The sequence below is a fragment of the Oncorhynchus kisutch genome, linkage group LG17 (genome assembly GCF_002021735.2).
Source record: "Oncorhynchus kisutch isolate 150728-3 linkage group LG17, Okis_V2, whole genome shotgun sequence".
Lineage (NCBI taxonomy): Eukaryota > Metazoa > Chordata > Actinopteri > Salmoniformes > Salmonidae > Oncorhynchus > Oncorhynchus kisutch.
In genome coordinates, this window is record NC_034190.2 from 69,111,708 (window position 1) to 69,128,850 (window position 17,143).

Consider the following 17,143-nt stretch of genomic DNA (forward strand, 5'->3'; position numbering starts at 1 on the left):
ATAAAACATTGCACTTACTACTCTACTATCAGTAGTTGCTCTTTGCTTTTCCCCAATGTCAAAAGCATCCTTATTACAACCCACTGTACAGGGTTGGGTAGGTTACTTTCTAAATGTAATCTGTTCGTTACTGGTTACCTGTCCAATTGTAATCAGATTACTCCCCTCAAACTATTTTGGTATTTTTTTTCTTCATTAGTCCACTGATACAGTTAATGTTTTTCATGTCAGCAGTCAAATTAAAGATTTGACTTAAGCGCTTCATCTTGCTAATTTGACTGCAGACATGCAAAACATTTTGGAACTGTATCAACATTGGACTAATGAAAAAAGTAAAATGGGTTTCCATCGCATTTAACTCTGACAGTTTTCTCAAACAAAATGTTGGGGTATAGCGTGCACGTGACAGAAGATTTGATTTGGAGCCTGAAATTATCGACCAGTTTGAGACGTTGCAATGTTATCACATTTCTGTCACAATCACCACAGAAATGAAATGTATCAAGTAATCACTTTGCCCTAAAAGTGAGATGAGTTGTAAAGCTTGGTGTTTATTCCATTGCGTTGGTAGACTGCAGATGTTGACGGCCTATAGGAAAGTTGCCCTGCCCAGCATGGTGAGAGATGGCTGAATTAATGGAAGTGGCAGATCACTCCTTGTTCCTTCCTGTTAATGTTGGTAGGGCTTTGGGTAGTTGGTAGAGATTTAAGACCATGATATGCACAAGCAGAGAGACCTCTGACTCTGGGACATAGTCATGAGGACAATAAGCCATATTTACATCGGTCTCCCCACAAAGAAAGAAAAACACTGTCGGGAGAGAGACACAGAGAGAGAGAATGGATCCCTTTCAGACGAGAGGAGAACTGGAGCCACAAAGCCATTCCAGGCACTGGTTGATGCTGAGACTGCCAGAGTCAAGCCCCTTGACAGCAGGCCTGACAAGACCAGGGTTGAGTTATCAATTTAACTAGTGGCAAATTACTAGTATTTGATCCATTTGGGTTTTTGCTGACAGGGTGCATTCTGAAAGTATTCAGACCCTTTGACTAGGGCTTGGAACCGTAATACCAGTGACCGTTTAGTGACGATAATTAGGCTTCTCCAAGCTCTGATGCTGCTGATGGTCATTAGTACCCTAACAAACTTGCTAACTGCCTGGTACTCAGCACTCTATTGTCCCTGGAATCACTTGACATCAATGCAAAATTAATCGAAAATCTAAAACACTTAGAGCTCATGTTGCGCAACATTTCTATAGGCTATGCAATTGCTGAGAAAACAGAGTGATGGCCTCTACTAAAAAGAGGATCCCATCAGCTTTTTATAGGCTAGACATACTATTTATTTCTCAACTTCTCTAATATTAAGCACATTGCTTATCTTTACAACAGGTGTATAGCTTACCTACCTGGCTGGCATGAAAATGAACCATGGGAAAAGCTTCCTCCTGCATAGATGACAGGTATTTTTTTTCCCATGCCCCTGTTTCGAGACGGGTGCATGATAATGGTCCATTCTAATATCAAAACAATTTCACATTATTTAGTATATGTAAAGACAAGATTAAATCAAGAACAGTCTGATGGGTGACAATATTAGCCTACACTTGTGATTGACGCTCAGCATAAGAAACAATGCCTTTTTGCAACTTTAAAAAAAATCAGTCACACATTTCATATAACCTAGCCCATAGGCCTGGCCTATATGTTTTGATAAGGTTATCAAAACTAAAGTGGCCAAAATTACTTTAAAATTAGGCACATTTAATCTGCTTTACGCGGGGCATAGAGCCTGACTGGCATACATAAGCAGTGGGTGAGTTTCTAGTTTGGGGAAGATTATTTTCACCATAAATGTACCTTTTTTATAATAAAAGCATTACATGCATAATTGCATTTATGGTGTTTTCCAATGGAACATTCAGCTTATAGCCTAGTGCCATGTGTGCATTGCTGTGCTTATAAAGTGAAGAAATAGCCTCAGTTTAAACGTTCTGATCTGTTGCGTCAGCCACATTGCTTAAAAAGTTTGATGCTAGTGGTTGTATTAATTTGGGATTGATCGCATCCCACAACTGTCCCAGACGGTTTGGAATATTTATCTCGCACAGATATGAATAGATAGACTTTTGTACTATGGAGGATAGATTCATATTGGCTAGTGCTTTTGCTGTTCGTTAGGCCTACTTATCTTGTTGGCTGACAAAGTAAATGTGGACAGTTCTTCCAATATCTTCACTACGCTCCTTGGAATTGGATAAGGATGCGTGCAGTGGCGTCCCCGATCTGTCTGTCTTCACCTGTAGCCTGTGAGAGAGGCCTGATCACGTGATGGAGAGCCATGTGAGTGAGCGGCGCTTCGAGGCGCGCACCACTCCGGAATAAGAGCACAAAGCAGCACTCTGGGCCAAGGGCACAACGGCCACTGGCTGCAAAAGGCATGGATTTTTGGGGGGTGCATTACGGCCACACAAAGGGGATGCCTCCATCATTTAAGGCATTATCAAGTGCTTGTCAAATTGGGAATGAGAGACGTATGACGTGTGTGTATAGTCTGCTCTAAAAAGAAAGCAGAGCTCATGCAATTCAAGCGACTTTTTTCAAATCATCATTAGTCACATCATGCAGCCTTACAATGTATTAAAAATCAAAACCTATAGCCCAACGTTTGTATAACTAAAGTTACATTAACTCTAAATTAAGCATCTAGGAATACCTGTTTTTGTTAATTGAAATTTCCACCACACCATTCAACATAATAGCCACACTCCCTCAAATCGTTTGGAGAAAATATCCTTTATTTTATTCTGCTTTGTTCAATTGTATTCTTCATAATATAAAATGCTACGGAATTCTAAGCAAATCTTGTCTGCTAAGTGAACTAGTGTAGCCCACAGTCATTTGGTATAGCCAGATCAGGACCAAACATAAAGACAACTCCGAGTATGCTATTCTGAAATGGACTACATTCTTTATATCATGCTACTTTAGACCTGTAAAATAAATGACAGATTTATTGTGAAGGTGTAGGCTATATTACATGGATTTATTAGACTTTTTAAATATAGATGTTCCAAAGGTCTGCATCAGAGGCTTGTAGGCTCTGTGTGGAAGCCAGGACATGCTAAATGTGTTTGATAATTACTGTGAGACCGACAGACTGACTTGAACCTCACAGGTGACATTGTGACCGCCACCCTTGACTTTTTCCACATTTTATTACGTTACAGCCGTATTCTAAAATTGTTTACATGTTTTTTTCCCCCCTTCAATCTACACACAATACCCCATAATTACCTTTTTCATTTGTGCTTTTCTACAGATCCTCAAGCTCTGTCAGGTTGAACGGGGAGCGTTGCTGCACAGCTATTTTCAGGTCCCTCCAGAGATGTTCGATCGGGTTCAAGTCCAGGCTCTGGCTGGGCCACTCAAGGACATCCATAGACTTGTCCCAAAGCCACTTCTGCATTGTCTTGGCTGTGTGCTTAGGGTCGTTGTCCTGTTGGAAGGTGAACCTTTGCCCCAGTCTGAGGTCCTGAGTGCTCTGGAGCAGGTTTTCATCAAGGATCACGCTGTACTTTGCGCCATTCATCTTTCCTTCGAGCTTGACTGGTCTCTGTCCATGCCGCTGAAAAACATCCCCACAGCATGATGCTGCCACCACCATGCTTCACCGTAGGGATGGTGCCAGGTTTCCTCCAGATGTGACGCTTGGCATTCAGGCCAAAGAGTTCAATCTTGGTTTCATCAGACCAGAGACTCTTGTTTCTTATGGTCTGAGAGTCCTTTAGGTGCCTTTTGCCTAACTCCAAGCGAGCTGCCATGTGCCTTTTACTCTGGAGTGGCTTCCGGCTGGCCACTACCATAAAGGCCTGATTTGGTGAAGTGCTCCAGAGATAGTTGCCCTTCTGGAAGGTTCTCCCATCTCCACAGAGGAACTCTGGAGCTCTGTCAGTGGCCATCAGGTTATTGGTCACCTCCCTGACCAAGGCCCTTCTCCCCCGATTGGTCAGTTTGGCCTGGGCGGCCAGCTCTAGGAAGAGTCTTGGTTGTTCCAAACTTCTTCCATTTAAGAATGATGGCGGTCACTGTGTTCTTGGGGACCTTCGCTGCAGACATTTTTTGGTTCCCTTCCACCAATTCCTTCAACTTCATTGCTTGGTTTTTGCTCTGTCAACTGTGGGACCTTTTTATATAGACAGAGATGTGCCTTTCCAAATAATGTCCAATCAATTGAATTTACCACAGGTAGACTCCAATCAAGTTGTAGAAACATCAAGGATGATCAATGGAAACAGGATGTACCTGATCTCAAATTGGAGTCTCATAGCATAGGGTCTGAATACTTAATAAAACACCTTATTTACATGTTTTAATAAATATGCAAAAATGTATACAAACCTGTTTTGCTTTGTAATTATGGTGTATTGTGTGTAGATTTGATGAAAAATGAATAATCCTTTTTAGAATAAGGCTGTAACATAACAAAATGTGGAAAAAGGGAAGGGGTCTCAATACTATCTGAATGCACTGTATGAATCCGATTACATGTAGATCTTAAGAATGAGGTCCAGTGATGTGCACTGACCTGTCTCAGCTCTGAGTCATCCAACTGGTGCAGGCCATGTCTGCTGAGAGCACAGTCCAGCTGTAGTAGCTCTATGCCGTGGCTGTTCAGTCGAGTGGCAATCCTGGGAGTTGGGAAGCGGGGAGTCAGGAAGAACAGGGGACAGAGTTGCCTCTGGAGACAAAGAGGCTTACAGTGAGCTCAAAGTATTGGGACAGTGTTATATTATTTGTTGTTTTGGCTCTGTACTCCAGCACTTTTTGGATTTGAAATGATACAATGACTGAGATTAAAGTGCAGACTGTTAGCTTTAACTAGAGGGTATTTTCATCCACATGAGTGAATTGTTTAGAAATTCCAGCACTTTTTGTACATAGTCCCCCCCCCCATTTATTGGTACCAACAGTATTGTGACAAATTCACTTGTAGTAAAAAGTGAAATGTAGAAGTGTTTAGAAACATTCTATTCTTATTTACAGTGACTTTTAAATGACTTACCATGATGTAGTCCTTGTGTGCTATGAATATGGGACCAAATACTAAATGTTTTACTACTTTAAACACAGAAGTGAATTTTCCCCAATAATTTTGGTCTCCTACAATGGGGGGACTTAGTATGTTCCAAAAGGGTTGTAATTTCTAAAACGTTTCACCCGGTATGGATGAAAATACCTTCAAATTAAATCTGACAGTCGAAACTTTAACCTCAGTCATTGTATTATTTCAAATCCAAAGTATTAGAGTATAGAGCCCCAACAACAAAAGTGTCACTGTCCTAATACTTTGAGCTCACTGTATGTTGTGTATTTCTGACGAGGCAAATCCAGTAGGGTCTGATATCCATTCCGTAATCCCATGACTCGTTTTTCAGGAAATTTCTGAATAAAAGGAAGCACTGACCATCTGATCTGCGTTCATTCTCTTGATACCCAGGGGAGGTCCAGAAAACAAGTATCGAATTGCCTGGATGTCAGATATGTACCCCAATTTGCACCTAAAAACACAAGGACCGGTCAGACATCAGTGTCTAGAGGCCCTTATTAGCTGCATTACAGTCACCCATGGAAAAACATATCCATATTTGCCCAACAATATGTTGGACAGTGAACACATTGGAACATGGGAGTAACACACACACACACATATATATATATATATATATATATATATATATATATATATATATATATATACATACACACTGCTCAAAAAAATTAAGGGGAAACTAAAATAACACATTCTAGATCTGAATGAATGAAATATTCTTATTAAATACTTTTTTCTTTACATAGTTGAATGTGCTGACAACAAAATCACACAAAAATGATCAATGGAAATCAAATTTATCAACCCATGGAGGTCTGGATTTGGAGTCACACTCAAAATTAAAGTGGAAAACCACACTACAGGCTAATCCAACTTTGATGTAATGTCCTTAAAACAAGTCAAAATGAGGCTCAGTAGTGTGTGTGGACTCCACGTGCCTGTATGACCTCCCTACAACGCTTGGGCATGCTCCTGATGAGGTGGCGGATGGTCTCCTGAGGGATCTCCTCCCAGACCTGGACTAAAGCATCTGCCAACTCCTGGACAGTCTGTGGTGCAAAGTGGCATTGGTGGATGGAGCGAGACATGATGTCCCAGATGCGCTCAATTGGATTCATGTCTGGGGAACGGGCGGGCCAGTCCATAGCATCAATGCCTTCCTCTTGCAGGAACTGCTGACACACTCCAGCCACATGAGGTCTAGCATTGTCTTGCATTAGGAGGAACTCATGGCCAACCGCACCAGCATATGGTCTCACAAGGGGTCTAAGGATCTCATCTCGGGAACCTAATGGCAGTCAGGCTACCTCTGGCGAGCACATGGAGGGCTGTGCGGCCCCCCAAAGAAATGCCACCCCACACCATGACTGACCCACCGCCAAACCGGTCATGCTGGAGGATGTTGCAGGCAGCAGAACGTTCTCCACGGCGTCTCCAGACTCTGTCACGTCTGTCACGTGCTCAGTGTGAACCTCCTCCACGTCTCCTGATGTACTGGCCTGTCTCCTGGTAGCGCCTCCATGCTCTGGACACTACGCTGACAGACACAGCAAACCTTCTTGCCACAGCTCAGGATGTGCCATCCTGGATGAGCTGCACTACCTGAGCCACTTGTGTGGGTTGTAGACTCCGTCTCATGCTACCACTAGAGTGAAAGCACCGCCAGACGTGACCAAAACATCAGCAAGGAAGCATAGGAACTGAGAAGTGGACTGTGGTCACCACCTGCAGAACCACTCCTTTATTGGGGGTGTCTTGCTAATTGCCTATAATTTCTACCTGTTGTCTATTCCATTTGCACAACAGCATGTGAAATTTATTGTCAATCAGTGTTGCTTCCTAAGTGGACAGTTTGATTTCACAGAAGTGTGATTGACTTGGAGTTATTTTGTGTTGTTTAAGTGTTCCCTTTATTTTTTTGAGCAGTGTATATATATATATGCAAGGGAGTGGTTTAATTGTTCTGTGTCATTCACCCACCTTGTGGCAGAGGTCTAGTAGGCGGCTGTCTTTGACATGTGAACCTGCACTCTCAAAGCCCCTTCACCACTGCCCAGTGGTGTTGGACCCTGTGGGAATGGTTCACTTCCTGAAACTCTGTCTGCTGCTGGCGGGTCCAGAAGTGGCGGATCAGGAGCTGGCGGGGGAAAAGGTACCTGGTCGTAAAAAGGAGAGTGAAGCAGAGAGGAGAAACATGACACATGAACAAAGAGGGTTTCAATACATTGTAGGGGGGGCACAATGTATTATCATTGAGGGCATATATGCACAATTATTTGACCTTTTTAACTGCCATTTAATTGATCATTAAGATATTTTCTAACTGAATATGAGTCAAGAGGAGGATGCTGATGACTTAAGTGAACTCATATTAGGACAAACACCAGATAGTTGGCAAATGGAGGAATAGAAATTAACAGCAGCGAATGGCTTTAATCATGTCTCTGCGAAACTGAGAAAAACAAACATCGAAAAAGTTACCATTTACATGCTAAGGAGAACTTTTCAGACAATACTATTAATACTACTACTACTACTAGGCAGATTATAAAGAAAGACTGCTAACCATATAAGAACTTGTTATTCAAGTGTATGCCCTAGCCTCCACCGACCTGCCCGAGTTTCTCCATATCACGATAGGTTAAGTCCTGGACTTTGACACTGTTGGTGAGCATCCTTGTTTTTAGCACCTTCACCTCTTTGGTATCTTGGAAAAAGAGCCGAAATCCTGAAGAATGGTAATACAAAAGATGGCTTCATTGTAATGGCAGCACAGAAGCTGCCAGAAGCCAAATTAACTAGGCTACCTCTTTGTGTTTCTTTTGCCTTCAAATGTGAAATCTTATTGGTTGACCGAATCCAAATAATTTTGCTACAGTATGGTAGATCTGTATAAATAGAGATGCCAAACAAAGGCTTGATGACGAAACACAATTTATGTACCCACTTATGAGAGTTTAACATGGTGCTGTGGCAAGCTGAGTTTTTACCTTTCGTAAAAGTGCTATAGAGAACATAAAAGCGAGGAACGTCTTTGGAGGAAGTGCTCATATTTGGCATTGACCCTTTGAAGCCTGGACACAACTTGCTGGCCATTCCCTAGCCTGGATTTGGAGGATGAGCAGTGTCTATACAGCCGCAGTCTAAAAGACACAAAAAAAATGGTAATTAAAGTACATTACATAACCAAACGTATGTGGACAACGGCTTGTCGAACATCTCATTCCAAAATGATGGGCATTAATATGGAGTTGGTCCCTCCTTTGCTGCTATAACAGCCTCCTCTTCTGTGAAGGCTTTCCACTAGATGTTGGAACCTTGCTGTGGGGACTTGCTTCCCTTCAGCCACAAGAGCATTAGTGAGGTCGTGCAATTAGGCCTGGTTCGCAATCGGTGTTCCAATTTATCCCAAAGGTGTTTGATAGGGTGAGGTCAAGGCTCTGTGCAGGCAGGCCAGTCAAGTTATTCCACACCGATCTCGTCAAACCATTTCTGAATGGACCCCGCTTTGTGCACAGGGGCAATGTCATGCTGAAACAGGAAAGGGCCTTCCCCAAACTGTTGCCACAAAGTTGGAAGCACAGAATAGTCTAGAACAGGGGTTCTTAAACCTTTTCAGCCTGGGACCCAAATTAGAAATGTGTTTTCCTGGCACCCAAGCATAGGAAAATATGGCACCCAAGCTTAGGAAAATGACTATATGTAAATATCAGTACAGTTCATTGCCCTTACACCGAAAACAAATGCAATATAGACAAAAACAAATAATGAAATTTCTATTCATGTTTAATTTCCCCATTAAAAACACTTACACACCTGTCTCGGTTGGAACTGTTGCTGTTAAAATACAAGCAATTTCCATTCTGAACAGGAATAAACTGATTGATCACATCACACAGATGAATAACAGAACACACACACACACTTTTTGATAGGGTTGTACTAACAGTACAGTACTGTAGAAATTATTGTTGAAAGAGCTGGAACTGTTGCTGTAAAAATACAATACATATGTTTTTATTCTGAACTGAAATAAACTGATTGATCACATCACACAGATGTAGAACAAAACACACACACAGTCCTAATGTGAGGTGTGTGGCTGGTTGAAGTTTTCAACAAGCATGTCTATCCTGGGATCAGTTTTTGACAGTGCAACACTGAGGTGATGCTCAGCCTTGAAACGGTTTCTGTACTTGAGAACCCTGACTTTCATAGGTATGTGGTGCCAAACTGGATCTGAACATCTACTGCTTTCTCAGTCAGGCAGGAGACCGCTTCCTGCTGCAGATGAGCAACCCAGAACTGTGTTGGTCTCAAAAAACATCTTGCTTCAATCAGTTTATTCCAGTTCAGAATAAAAAGTAGTATTTTTTTTATTTTTAAAACAGCAACAGTTCAAACCTAGACTAGTTTAACCATTTCTACAGTAAAATGTACAGCAGGCCTCATTTTCCATCTGTACAGTTACCGGGGATTGCATCAGTTGCTAACTAGGTTGCTTTGGCTAATGCTAGCTATTAGCTGTGTACAAGGCCTGGGGACTGATGGAAAGAGAAACTCATATCTACTACTATGAGAGATAGCGCTCCCTTATTTCTGTTTATCATCACCTGTTATAAAATGACAATGCCTTGTTAGCTGACTTTGTTTTCCACTGTCAAAGCACTGTTAACTGAAGCATTCTGCCCTGTTCTGAAAGTATTCCCTGGGTTTAGCAATATGCTGTGGATATTAGGTCAGGACGTGTCGTTTTTATTAATTTGTTCGTTTTGAGATACTCATTACTAAACTCTTCCCCACCCACATTGTGGTCGCTCCTCGTTATTTCTCAAAGTTTGTATGAAAGAGAGAAACTCATCGTTGCGTTTCATTACAATCGAGCTCAGTCAGAATTCGTGGCTAACATAACTCCATTTGATTTATATTAAAATATATATATTTTTTAAATCCATTTGATGAGTGATGGAGAGTGGGAATGACAAGTCAGAGGCTGAAAGCGCATCATCTGCAGCTGAACGACAGCGCTGCAACGAGTGTGTCGCGGAGTGATCTTCAAGAAAACTGCAGAAAATGGATCCGGTAAACCTCGAAGCACAAGGGCATCTCCCACTCGCGCAGCTGCCAAACTGAGCTGAGACCGCTGCTAAGCAGAGAGCGCAGATGCCAAATCATTCCAGTAATTAATTAGGTAATTAAATGTATTCTGACACGTCGCGACAGACTTTGGGTCGCGACCGATACTTTAAGGTCTAGAATGTTATTGTATGCTGCAGCGTTAAGATTTCCCTTCATTGGAACTAAGGGGCCTAGGCCGAACCATGAAAAACAGACCCTACGCATAGGGGTAGTTCGCGTTCTCCTGGCATCCTCCAAACCCAGATTCGTCTGTCAACTATCATATAGTCACTTTAACAATGTTTACATACTGCTTTACTAATTTCATATGTATATACTGTATTTTAGTCAATGCCACTCCGACATTGCTCCTCGTAATATTTCTTAACTCCATTCTTTTACTTTAGATTTGTATGTATTGTTGTGAAGTGTTAGATATTACTGCACGATTGGCGCTAGGAACACAAGCATTTTACTACACCTGCAATAACATCTGCTAAATATGTGTATGTGACCAATAAAATGTGATTTGATGAAGCTTGATTCATCACTCCAGATAACCTGTTTCCACTGCTCCAGAGTCCAATGGCAGCGAACTTTACACCACTCCAGCCAGCCGACACTTGGCATTGCGCACTGTGATCTTAGGCTTTTGTGTGGACACTCGGCCATGAAACCCATTTCATGAAGCTCCTGACAAATAGTTATTGTGCTGACGTTGCTTCCAGAGGCAGTTTGGAACTCTGTAGTGAGTGTTGCAACCGAGAACAGATGATTTTTACGTGCTTCAGCACTCTGCGGTCCCGTTCTGTGAGCTTGTGTGGACTACCACATGGAGGGTGAGCCGTTGTTGCTCCTAGACATTTTCACTTCACAATAACAGCACTTGCACAGTTGACAGGAGCAGCTCTAACAGGGCAGACATTTGACGGACTGACTTGTTGGAAAGGTAGCATCCACCCCTCATCACTGTCAAACGCTCCCTAAAACACTTCAGCGAGCAGGCCTTTCTAATCGACCTGGCCCGGCTATCCTGGAATGATATTGACCTCATTCCGTCAGTAGAGGATGCCTGGTGCTTTCCTCACCATCTTAAATAAGCATGCCCCGTTCAAAAATGTTTAAACCAGGAACAGATATAGCCCATGGTTCACTCCAGACCTGACTGCCCTTGACCAGCACAAAAACATCCTGTGGCGTGCTGCATTAGTATCGAGAATAGCCCCCGCGATATGCAACTTTTCAGGGAAGTTAGGAACCAATATACACAGGCAGTTTGGAAAACAAAGGCTAGCTTTTTCAAAAAGAAATGTGCATCCCTTAGCACAAACTCCAGGAAGTTCTGGGACACTAAAGTCCATGGAGAATAAGAGCACCTCCTCCCAGCTGCCCACTGCAATGAGGCTAGGAAACACAGTCACCACCGATAAATCCACAATAATTGAGAATTTCAATAATAATTTTTCTACGGCTGGCCATGCTTTCCACCTGGCTACCACTACCTCGGTCATCAGCCCTGCACCCCCCACTGCAACTTGCCCAAGCCTCCCCATTTCTCCTTCACCCAAATCCAGATAGCTGATGTTCTGAAAGAGCTGCAAAATCTGGACCCCTACAAATCAGCAGGGCTAGACAATCTGGACCTTCTCTTCTTAAAATTATCCGCCGAAATTGTTGCAACCCCTATTACTAGCTTGTTCAACCTCTCATATCATCTGAGATCCACAAAGATTGGAAAGCTGCCGTGGTCATCCCCCTCTTCAAAGGGGGAGACACTAGACCCAAACTGCTACAGACCTACATCTAGCCTACCCTGCCTTTCTAAGGTCTTCGAAAGCCAAGTTAACAAACAGATCACCGATCATTTCAAATCCCACCGTACCTTCTCCGCTATGCAATCTGGTTTCTGAGCTGGTCATGTTTGCACCTCAGCCACGTTCAAGGTCCTAAACGACATCATAACCGCCGTCGATGAGACAATACGGTGCAGCTGTATTCATCGACTTGGCCAAGGCTTTCGACTCTGTCAATCACCACATTCTTATCGGCAGACTCAACAGCCTTGGTTTCTCAAATGACTGCCTCGCCTGGTTCACCAACTACTTCTCTGACAGAGTTCAGTGTGTCAAATTGGAGAGCCTGTTGTTCGGTCCTCTGGCAGTCTATGGGGGTGCCACAGGGTTCAATTCTCGGGCCGACTCTTTTCTCTGTATACATCAATGATGTCGCTCTTACTGCTAGTGATTCTCTGATCCACCTCTACGCAGACGACACCATTCTGTATACTTCTGGCCCTTTGGACACTGTGTTAATTAACTAACCTCCAGACAAGCTTCAATGCCATACAACTCTCCTTCCGTGGCATCCAACTGCTCTTAAATGCAAGTTAAACTAAATGTATGCTCTTCAACCGATCGCTGCCCACACCTGCCTGCCCGTCCAGCATCACTACTCTGGACGGTTCTGACTTAGAATATGTGGACAACTACAAATACCTAAGTGTCTGGTTAGTCTTTAAACTCTTCTTCCAGACTCACATTAAGCATCTCCAATCCAAAATTAAATCTAGAATCGGCTTCCTATTTCGCAACAAAGCATCCTTCACTCATGCTGCCAAACATACCCTAGTAAAACTGACTATCCTATCGATCCTTGACTTCGGCGATGTCATTTACAAAATAGCCTCCAACACTCTACTCAGCAAATTGGATGCAGTCTATCACAGTGCCATCCGTTTTGTCACTAAAGCCCCATACACTACCCACCACTGCGACCTGTATGCTCTTGCCTGCTGGCTCTCGCCTCATATCCGTCACCAAACCCACTGGCTCCAGGTCATCTATACGTCGTTGCTAGGTAAAGCCCCGCCTTATCTCAGCTCACTGGTCATCATAGCAGCACCCACCCGCAGCACGCGCTCCAGCAGGTATATTTCACTGGTCATCCCCAAAGCAAATTCCTCTTTTGGCTGCCTTTCCTTCCAGTACTCTGCTACCAATGACTGGAACGAACTGCAAAAATCACTGAAGCTGGAGACTCAGATCTCCCTCACTAGCTTTAAGCACCAGCTGTCAGAGCAGCTCACAGATCACTGCACCTGTACATAGCCAATCTGTAAATAGCCCATCCAACTACCTCATCACCATATTTATTTTGCTCCTTTGCACCCCAGTACCGCTACTTGCACACTCATCTATCACCCCAGTGTTTAATTTGCCATACTGTAATAATTTCGCCACTATGGCCTATTTATTGCCTCACCCCCCTTATCCTACCTCATTTTCACACACTGTATTTATTGTATTATTGACTGTATGTTTGTTTATTCCATGTGTAACTCTGTGTTGTTGTTTGTGTCGCACTGCTTTGCTTTATCTTGGCCAGGTCGCAGTTGTAAATGAGAACTTGTTCTCAACTAGCCTACCTGGTTAAATAAGAGGTGAAATAAAAATAAAATGATCAGAGAGTATTTATAGTGCATGGGACAAAACTTAACCACACATTCAAGTCCATTATAAAGTAGTATTGTCTATGACAACTCAAGACAGAAAAGTAGCCTATAATACTAGTCTGGTCAAACAACTGTTTGTGCAGTATTTTTTACCAACTGCTCCCATGATGGTTGTTGTGCCAAACATCTAGAAATGGCAAGTCAGCTGTGACAGCACTTGGACAGATCTGGAACCAGGCTAGTGCTTACTTGCCCTATGTTGTTGTCAGTATCTTTGGTTGGGCGTTACCAAAGATTTGCCAAGATAGGACTGTTAAGAGAAGTGCCACAAAACAGTGGCTCGACAATGACTACACAACATTAAGATACATTTATATAAAGTTTTGAATGAGTTGTCAATACCTTGCTCGAGAGGTGGCCTTGAAAGAGGAGCATATAACTGTAACCCCATTAGGTCGGATTCCGTAAAATGTCACAGCCAACCCACGGCACACCCAAACACAGAACAGCCCCATTTTTAGGAAGCGCAAACTACCCGTTGCGCTCTTCAGCAATTGGCTGTATGATTACCGTAATGTACCTACTACAATGCTACTTGTTCAGCAGACTGCAATTTGTTGCTACTTTTTTTCACAGTGTTGAGATAATTGATGATGAACATAGAGGAAAAGGCAGACCTTTTGTACTGAAGATACCCCGCTGTTATGTGGATGCTTTACATTTTGCATATTGTGATACACAGATGCATGTACCGTTGACAACGTTTCTCAGAAAATCTGTTCTGAGATCATTTTCTTGTTTCAACTAATCGATCTTTATCATCATAGATGTGTGCTATTGGCTCTGCAAATGAGTACTTTGTCAAACATATTCAGGGCACAATTTGTCAAATGAAAAGTTTTACCTTGAATTGTTGATATTTCATTAGAATGCCATTTTACTGATCAAGAATCACCAGAGCCAGATATATATATATATATATATATATTTTTTTTTTTTTTACATATACTGTATGTGGACACCCCTTCAAGTTATTGGATTCGGTTGGATTCGGATATTTCAGCCACACCCATTGCTGACACGTGTATAAAATTGAGCACACAGCCAACAAGTGAGTTCGTCAAATTTCTGCCCTGCTAGAGCTATCCACCCAGTCAACTGTAAGTGTTGTTATTGTGTAATGGAATCATTTAGGAGCAACAACGGCTCATCCGCAACATGGTAGGCCACACAAGCTCACAGAACGGGACCACTGAGTGCTAAAGTGCGTAAAAATCATCTGTCCTCGGTTGCAATACTCCAAACTGCCTCTGGAAGCAACGTCAGCAAAATAACTGTTAGTCGGGAGCTTCATGAAATAGCTTTCCATGGCTGAGCAGCCGCACACAAACCTAAGATCACCATGCGCAATGCCAAGCGTCGGCTGGAGGGGTGTAAAGCTCGCTGCATTGGCCTCTGGAACAGTGGAAACGGGTTCTCTGGAGTGATGAATCACGATTCACTATCTGGCAGTCCGACTGACGACTCTGGGTTTGGCGGAGTCCAGGAGAACGCTCCCTGCCCCAATGCATAGTGGCAACTGTAAAGTTTGGTGTAGTTGGAATAATGGTCTGGGGCTGTTTTTCATTTGGTTTGGGCTAGGCCCCTTAGTTCCAGTGAAAGGAAATCTTAACGCTACAGCATACAATGGCATTCTAGATGATTCTGTGCTTCTAACTTTGTGGCCACAATTTTGGGAATGTCCTTTCCTGTTTCAGCATGACAATGCCCTTGTGCACAGAGCGAGGTCCATACAGAAATGGTTTATCAAGATTCCATCGAACACCTTTGGGATGAATTGGAACGCTGACCGCGAGCTAGGCCTAATCATCCAACATCAGTGCTCGAGCTCACTAATGCTTGTGGCTGAATGGAAGCAAGTCGTTGCAGCAATGTTCCAACATCAAGTGGAAAGCCTTCCCAGAAGAGTGGAGGCGGTTATAGCAGCAAAGGTGGGACAATGACTTTGGAATGAGATGTTCGACGAGCAGGTGTCCACATACATTTAGTCATGTAGTGCATATACTGAACCAAAATATAAACGCAACATGTAAAGTATTGGTCCCATGTTTCATGAGCTGAAATAAAAGATCCCAGAAATGTTCCACACACTAAAAAGCTTATTTCTCTCATTCGTTTACATATTTTTTTGTCAGCATTGATCCTTTGCCAAGATAATCCAGGTGTGGCATATCAAGAAGCTGATTAAATGGCATGGTCATTACACAGGTTCACCTTGTGCTGGGTACAATAAAAGGTGCTCACTTCCCAAAATATACACATTTCTCGTCACATTTTTTATTTATTTTATTTTACCTTTATTTAACCAGGTAGGCAAGTTGAGAACAAGTTCTCATTTACAATTGCGACCTGGCCAAGATAAAGCAAAGCAGTTCGACAGATAAAACGACACAGAGTTACACATGGAGTAAAAACAAACATACAGTCAATAATGCAGTATAAACAAGTCTATATACAATGTGAGCAAATGAGGTGAGAAGGGAGGTAAAGGCAAAAAAGGCCATGATGGCAAAGTAAATACAATATAGCAAGTAAAATACTGGAATGGTAGTTTTGCAATGGAAGAATGTGCAAAGTAGAAATAAAAAATAATGGGGTGCAAAGGAGCAAAATAAATAAATTAATTAAAATTAAATACAGTTGGGAAAGAGGTAGTTGTTTGGGCTAAATTATAGGTGGGCTATGTACAGGTGCAGTAATCTGTGAGCTGCTCTGACAGTTGGTGCTTAAAGCTAGTGAGGGAGATAAGTGTTTCCAGTTTCAGAGATTTTTGTAGTTCGTTCCAGTCATTGGCAGCAGAGAACTGGAAGGAGAGGCAGCCAAAGAAAGCGGTTTTGGGGGTGACTAGAGAGATATACCTGCTGGAGCGTGTGCTACAGGTGGGAGATGCTATGGTGACCAGCGAGCTGAGATAAGGGGGGACTTTACCTAGCAGGGTCTTGTAGATGACATGGAGCCAGTGGGTTTGGCGACGAGTATGAAGCGAGGGCCAGCCAACGAGAGCGTACAGGTCGCAATGGTGGGTAGTATATGGGGCTTTGGTGATAAAACGGATTGCACTGTGATAGACTGCATCCAATTTGTTGAGTAGGGTATTGGAGGCTATTTTGTAAATGACATCGCCAAAGTCGAGGATTGGTAGGATGGTCAGTTTTACAAGGGTATGTTTGGCAGCATGAGTGAAGGATGCTTTGTTGCGAAATAGGAAGCCAATTCTAGATTTAACTTTGGATTGGAGATGTTTGATATGGGTCTGGAAGGAGAGTTTACAGTCTAACCAGACACCTAAGTATTTGTAGTTGTCCACGTATTCTAAGTCAGAGCCGTCCAGAGTAGTGATGTTGGACAGGCGGGTAGGTGCAGGTAGCGATCGGTTGAAGAGCATGCATTTAGTTTTA

The 17,143-nt window shown here is 42.8% G+C and overlaps 1 pseudogene; it reads right to left on the reverse strand.

Moving 5' to 3' along the window:
- Positions 1-14,200, reverse strand: LOC109907045 (LETM1 domain-containing protein 1-like; annotated as a pseudogene).
- Positions 14,201-17,143: the final 2,943 nt, after the last annotated feature.